We start from the raw sequence: 7,022 nt of genomic DNA, 5'->3' as shown, positions 1-7,022 counted from the left end.
TCAGGTCTTCAGGGAAGAGGTGGGTGAGGAAGGCATTTACGAGGTAGTGGCTGAGGATGAGAAGGCATTTGGAGGGACTGGGGTCTCCCTACTCTCTCCCGGAAGAAATGCGGCCTTAAGCCCTTAGTGTCTCCTTCTGGGGGGCACTTGCAGGCTTGTGGGGGCCTTCAGGGCAGGCTGCCGGGAAGAGGCAGTTGTACCTGGTGTTCCCTGCTCCTGATCATTCAGAGGCTGGACATTCTGGGAAGGGAACGGGGGTCCTGGGAGGCAGTGCTGAGGCACGACAAGATGAAGGGAGAGTGGCGGGCGAGAGGGGGCCATGGGGTCAAGAGCCACTGCAAGACTTCCAAGAATGCAGGCGAGCAGTGCTCTGGGTGTCCACTTTCTGATTCCCTCCTGCGGACACCTCCCAAGAGGCTAGTCTTCTCCAGATGCCAGGCCACTGGGTCAAGTCTTGGCGGGGGGGCCTCCCGCAGGAAGTATGTGTGTGTTGGCTGGGGAGATGCTTTAATAGCTGAATTGCTGTCCTAGGGTGCACTTGGGGGTGTTGTTTGTGATCACAGCATGGAAGTGGACAAGGCTTTGCTCTGGACCAACACATCAGAGGCAAATACGGACCCAGCATCCTCCATGTCCTTGACCTCTGTCACTATGCCCCAGGGCCTCTCAGCGGTGCTTCTCATCTGGACAGCTTGGTGCTTCAAAAACATTTTGCCCAAAGTGTCTATTTATCTGTCATACTCAAGGCAGAGCATGATTAGAATGTTCTGCTTTTTATGAGTCAGGAGATTGGCCCAGAGAGGGTAACTGGCTGGCTTAAAGTCACACAGCAAACAAGTAGGGGAGCCGATACTGAGACTCAAGTCTCCCTCTCTCTACTTTGTACTTTGTTGTTGCCGGGTTGTAGCCTTCCTGTAGAAGGAGAAGAAAACTCTGTCCAGAATGTAGAATATGTGTGTATGTGTGTATGAGAGAGAGACAGAGACAAAGAGAGCTAAGAGACAGAGAGAGACCGAGAGGACTTTGCTGAGGGCCACTCTGCACCAGGCCCTGTGCTAGGCACTCTGCACATTGGACCCCACTGTCCTGGGGACACGCTACTTCTGTCTCCACTCACCATGCAAGGACTTTACACGTAATTGGCACTCAAGAAATATTTTCATGGAATGAATGAATGAGTTTATGGCTGAATGAATGAAGCTAATCCTCCCATCAACCTGTGAATAAGACACGATCTCTACTTCATAAAAACATTTTTAAGCAGAAGTTTTCAAGCACCACCACTTCTGCAGGCCCCTGGGATGAGAAGACTAGGCCCAGAGAAGTTAAGTGACTCGGTGAAAGCCACACAGCCAGGTAGTGGCAGAGCCAGGGTGGGAGCTTCGGTGTGTCAGTCTCTGAGGCCGAGGGTGAGATGGCTTGGGGGGATGGAGGAGGCAGGTGGTAAGGAGTAAGGGATTCCTCCTCCAGCAATGCAGAGAGCAGTAAGGGCCAACAATGTGACGGGAGCATGGTCCCACCAGGCAGAGGCCCCACTCAGACGCAGGTCTACTCCTCTCTAGCCAGGTGTGCCGGGTACTTTAGACGGGGTCTGTGTTCCTGGAAAACTGGTTTTAAATCACTCTTGAAAACACAAATAAAACCATCCTTTACAGGCACTGGGGAAGCCTGCAGCTGATGGAAGGCTGTAGCTCATTTTCTTCTACACCATGAGGGATTCTTGAGAGACTCTGAATTTGCCCTACTGGATTTTCTCAAAGCGCGGTAAATCCATGGGATGGTGGAGAAATCCCACTGCAGGGCTCGGGCTGAGATGAGCACAGCTCTTCGTGGGGGCTCTCAGGCCCAGCTGGGCCTGTTCCCTTCCCAATAATACTGGAGTGAAGCCCAGCCACAGGCCCCAGCTCTGGGGACGGGCTGGAGTCCTGAGCCAGCAGCTCCGGCTAGGAAATTAATAAAGAAAGAGAAGCTCTTGCAGCCAGGCCCACGGTGAGAGACGAGTTAGGTCATGTCTCTTTCTGTTCAATCGGATATTAGTCTCAACCCTGATGTCACCTTCAAGCTATTAAACATCACCCTCAGAAATGAGCGTGAACTCACAAGGTTCTTATCAGGCATGCCTCTGAGCTTGCTGTTGTCAGAGGCCGAGCCGTGGTACTGCTTCTTTGCCAATTGCAGGTCAAGGGGGAGAAGTTCATTTAGACTTCAGATAAGGCTTGGAGCTGAGAGTCGGGGAGTGGGTGTCAGAGAATCTTGGTCCTTTGGCCAGAATCAGAGATAGCTCCCTTAGGTCACAGAAACAAGGTAGGTGTCCAGTGTCCCTCTTTTGGCCTGGCATGCTGGACCTGGTGGGCTCAAAAGACTGGGACTCCATTAAGCCAGCCAGTCTAACTCACTTCTGGGCCACAGCTTCTCCTACGTGGGCCATGTGGCCAGCAATGGTCATCCGTGAGCTGAGAAGCTAGGTGACACCATTAGTTTAACAATTCCCTCTTCCATCCTTCCATCTATGCGTCCATGCACTCACTTGTCCACCATGCAATAACGATCTACTGAGCATTTATTATGTGCTGGGCATCATGCTAGCAGCTGGAAGTAAAAACTGTCAGAGAAACACATCATCTTTTCCTCTCCCCAGCTTGGAAATCAGACCACAAATGAATAAGCAAACAACAAATCTAAGAATTATAAATTGTGGCAATGGCCACCAAGGAAGAAACACAAGCGGGAAGACAGAGATAAAAGGATAGTAGTGTCCGGGGATGATGTAGCAGTAGAGAAGGGTGTGGAGAGGCTATGGAGAAAAGTGTCAAGATATTTTTGAAGGTGTCTATTCAGGGTTTACAGCAAATGGGACTGAGAGGGTGCAACCAGCGAGAGAAGGAACATGGTTACAGCCCAGTGCTGTGGTGACCAGGAGATGACATGATTGGCAATAGCTGCATTGGTAACTATAAGGGATTAGCTGGCACAGGGCCTCTGCCTGGCTGGAGAATATATAGCTTTCAAGGGAAGGAAAGAAAGCCACCCACCATGAGCTCTGTTGGCTACTGGAACTATGGTGATTTAGGGGAACAGATAGGAAAGCATGGATCCCTTCCGGACACCCGTTCTTTTCTTTGAATAGATAAGCCCTCAGAAATGCAGGCATCCCTCCCAAGGCCCGGGCTGAGGCAGGTAGATTTCTGAAGCCCTGAGCCCCACTGAGTCCCTTTCACTGGGAAATGGATCTCCTACTCGCTTTGCTTCCTTTCTGCCTCTCTCTGAAGGGCAGCTACACACTTGCTTGTCCTTGATATTCTCTCAAGGATGGCGAAAACCATTACCGAGAAGTTACTGTATGGGAATTCTTGGCTGTTTGGATTCCTACCAAGTGACCATCTCTGTCACAGTCACTGGTTCACATCAGGGAGTCGCCAGTGGGTGGCCTTGCTTCTCTTGTACAGCTTTGTACCCAAGACAAAGCAGAGGATTTTTACTCACTTGAGGAGCAGCCACCCCAGCTACTGTTGACTGGTCAATCAAATGCCAATGCTAAAATGTGGGAGGAGCACAGGGAGTGTTCAAAAGAAACCAGAAAACACTTGATTGATGTGTGCATGTACCTCCAGTTTCTCTATAAGACTCTCCTCAACAAACTTCTTAACTGTGTTTATTGGAGAAATTTAAATTCTTACATTTGAGCCTTTTTTTCCTACTGATTTTGGAAATTAATGTTCATATTGCTGTCTGATGTTGAAAATTAGTTGGGCTATATTTATACATTAAAATGTGCTGTGTTCCTTTCCAGTAGTCCCTTTAGTGCTCCTAGATGCTTAAGTCCTTAGGAAAGGAATTAACAAGGAATGCAGGAGAGAAATCATACATTGGGCCAGTGTGTGTACACAGAAGAGTGAGCAGCTTGGTGTTGCTGGAGCACAGAATTTGTGGCAGAGGTGGTGGGACAAGGTGGTGGAAGTAGGCAGGGGTCAGAGCATGGGAACCTTGGAGGCTGGGAAGAGTTTGAACTTTGTAGACGATGGGACGCCATTGATAGATTTTAAATCTAGGGTGACAAAGTTGGATTTTGTGTGTGTGGGTGATTGTTCTAGGGGATGGACTTTGAGAAGTCTCGGATCAGAAGGAGGGAGAGCTATTGAGGGCTTTAATTCAGGTGAAAGATGTTGACAGTCTGGACAAAAGCAATGGTGGTGAGAAGACAAAGAATGCTATAGGGATGAGGAATACTGACACGGAAGTGAAATGAGCAAGACCCAGTAATTGACTGGCTCTGCAAAGCAAAATGGTGTCAACAACACATCCTGGGTCTCTGGTATGAGTGAATGAGTAGGTTATGGTGTCACCAATTAAAATGAAGGATTCAGAATACAGAATATGGAATTCAGAGTATCAGGGTAACGGAGATTGTCCCTTAAATATTTTGAGTTTGAGATGCCTGTAGTCACCCAGGTGGTGTGAGTAGTAGGGTGTGGAATATAAAAACTTAAGCTCCCATATCCTGGTAGATCTATGAGCTTAGAATTCTGCTGCCAGAATGCCTGGGTTCAAATCCCAGCTTTGGTCAGTTCTCAAAAGGTGGTGCAGAAGTAACAAATGATCCCCACATCTAATGGCTTAAGACAAACTTTTATGTCTTCTCTGATATATGTCTTCACTTCCATAGACTGGAAGAATCTGCAAGCCAGAAACAGATGGTTTGGCACTAATTCTTTTCAAGCCAGGGAATCATCCCTGATGCCCCAGTTTTCTTCCCTTGAAAAACCAATCCATCACCTGTCGTGCTTAATTTACGTTCTAAATATTCCTTAAACGTGCAATCTCCTCTCCAGCTGCTCTGCTGTTGAGGCCTCATCCTCTCTTCTAGATTTTTTGTGATACTCCCCTGTTCCCGCCACATGGATCCATCTCTAAGGAGCTCCGGGAACCCTTTATGCACAGCTACCACTCCGAGTCTGAGCCCCGACAGGGGCTCTTGCCCAAGGGCTGCACCTGGGTCAGAGTCTCCTACTGCTGACATCATGTCTTGGGGGCCAGACATCTGGGACACAGCGCAGAAAAGAGATGCAACCCCGGGACCAGAGTCAGACTTCCTTGTCCACCAGCTTCCCCATGGCGAAGCATTGTGATAAGAATGTTTCCTTCAATCTGGGTCCATGGGTCCATTCATTTATTTGACAAATACTTGTTGAGTCCCTGATATATATATATATAGATCTATCTATCTATCTATCTATCTATCTATCTATCTATCTGTCTATCTATATATATATATCAGAACTTCCAGGTTATTCTTTGACAACGTTCGCTCCAAGCTGAATGTTGTGCATCGGCTTCGGCTTTGTTCCACATCTTTCTCATTCTGGATCCCAGGCTCATGGTGGAACCCCCATCTCAGCTTTGTGCAGAGGGAAAAGAGCAATAACAGACACAGTGACTCTAAAACTTCTGCTAACCGGGCACCTGGCTCTTCTGCTCACATTCTATTGGCCAAAGCCAGACACCTGGACAAGCCTGGGGTCAACGAAGTGGGGAAGTACACTCCTCCTAAGGGAGGTACAGCATATGGCAGTGATCAGGGAGCTGTATTCCCCTAACGAAGAAGGGAGGAAATAATTGGGCCCAATCATATGCTCTACCACAACAACTAACCAGCTATAAAACCTTGGTGGTTTATTCAACTGCTCTCTGCTTTGGTCACCTCATCAGTGAAAGAGGAATACTTGGTATGACCTCTTGGGATTGTTATGTTAAGCACTTAGAATAGTGTCCAACACTGTACAGAGTAAGCACTATATAAATGTAGGTGGAGAAAAGAGGGAGTTCCTTCTCAAATGGGTGCAGAGTTTCCATTTGGGAAGATGAAAAAATCTGGAGAGGGATAGTGACAATGGTTGTGCAACATTGGGACAGTACTTAATGACACAGAACTGTGTGCTTGAAAATGGTTAAGATTTTATGTTATGCATATTTTACCCCAATAAGAAAATGTAGGTAGATGGGATTATCTGGGTAGAGTGTGAAGAGTAGGGAAGGTGGTAGGCAGAAGGAGGAAAGCTCAAGAACCAGCAGTGGGTGCAAGAGCATGAGAGACAGAGAAGGAACATTCTGGATAGACAAGGAAAAGCAGGAGATGTTGATATCCTCTGAAGCCAGGGAAGTAGGGTGAGAACGGAGTATTGGAGTGCTTGAGGGTGTCTATTTTGCTTGTCTTTGAACCTGAATCTCTATGGCCCCTTGATTCTGTGGGTCTGCCCTCCTCCACCAGCTCCTGATGATGTCATTTCTGGTCAATGCCCATGCTGGGCCCAGACTGCTTCAAGGGTGAATCTTGGCCTGGTCTCCTCTCTTGGATCCCTCTCTCCCTTCTCCATAGCCAGTTCTATTTTGTCCATGGTTAACATCTTGGTGAGATAAATCTTTTTAAATTAAAAAGGCACAGGACTGAGGACATTTCTTCTTGTGGCATTTTTATTACTATTGGTGTCTATTGTTTTACCTTGAGAAACAAAACCTCCAAATTCTGAATTTAAAAATTAGAGGGGGTGCCCAGGTGCCTCAGTTTGGCCACTGAGTGGCCAATTCTTGATTTCAGCTCAGGTTGTGATCTCAAGGTCGTAAGATCAAGCCCTGAGCCAGGCTCTGCACTTGGCTCAGAGTCTGCTTGAGATTCTCTCTCTCTCCCTCTCTCTTTGCTTCTCCCTCCCCCTTCAAATCAGGGGTGGTTAGTTTATGGTCAAGATTCCTTTATTAAAAAGAATTCATCTTTTGTCTACAGAACTTCGATTATTTGATATGCCACAGGTTGGGGAAACTGATAGCTAAAATTTTATAAGAGGCAATGAAAACAATGCAGTTGCCTAGAAACAACATATTTTTTACAATGATGACATCTGCCCCCCCCATTCTGAAGAACCTAAAAGGGGATCCCTTGGTCTAAGTGATTTCTTCTCTTTTTTCTTTGTTTTCAGACACAGTCCCGGTGACCATCACACGAACACCAGAGGGTTGCATATAGAATGTGG

This window comes from Vulpes vulpes, chromosome 2 (assembly GCF_048418805.1).
Source record: "Vulpes vulpes isolate BD-2025 chromosome 2, VulVul3, whole genome shotgun sequence".
NCBI lineage: Eukaryota > Metazoa > Chordata > Mammalia > Carnivora > Canidae > Vulpes > Vulpes vulpes.
Note: the sequence above shows the minus strand (reverse complement) of the source record.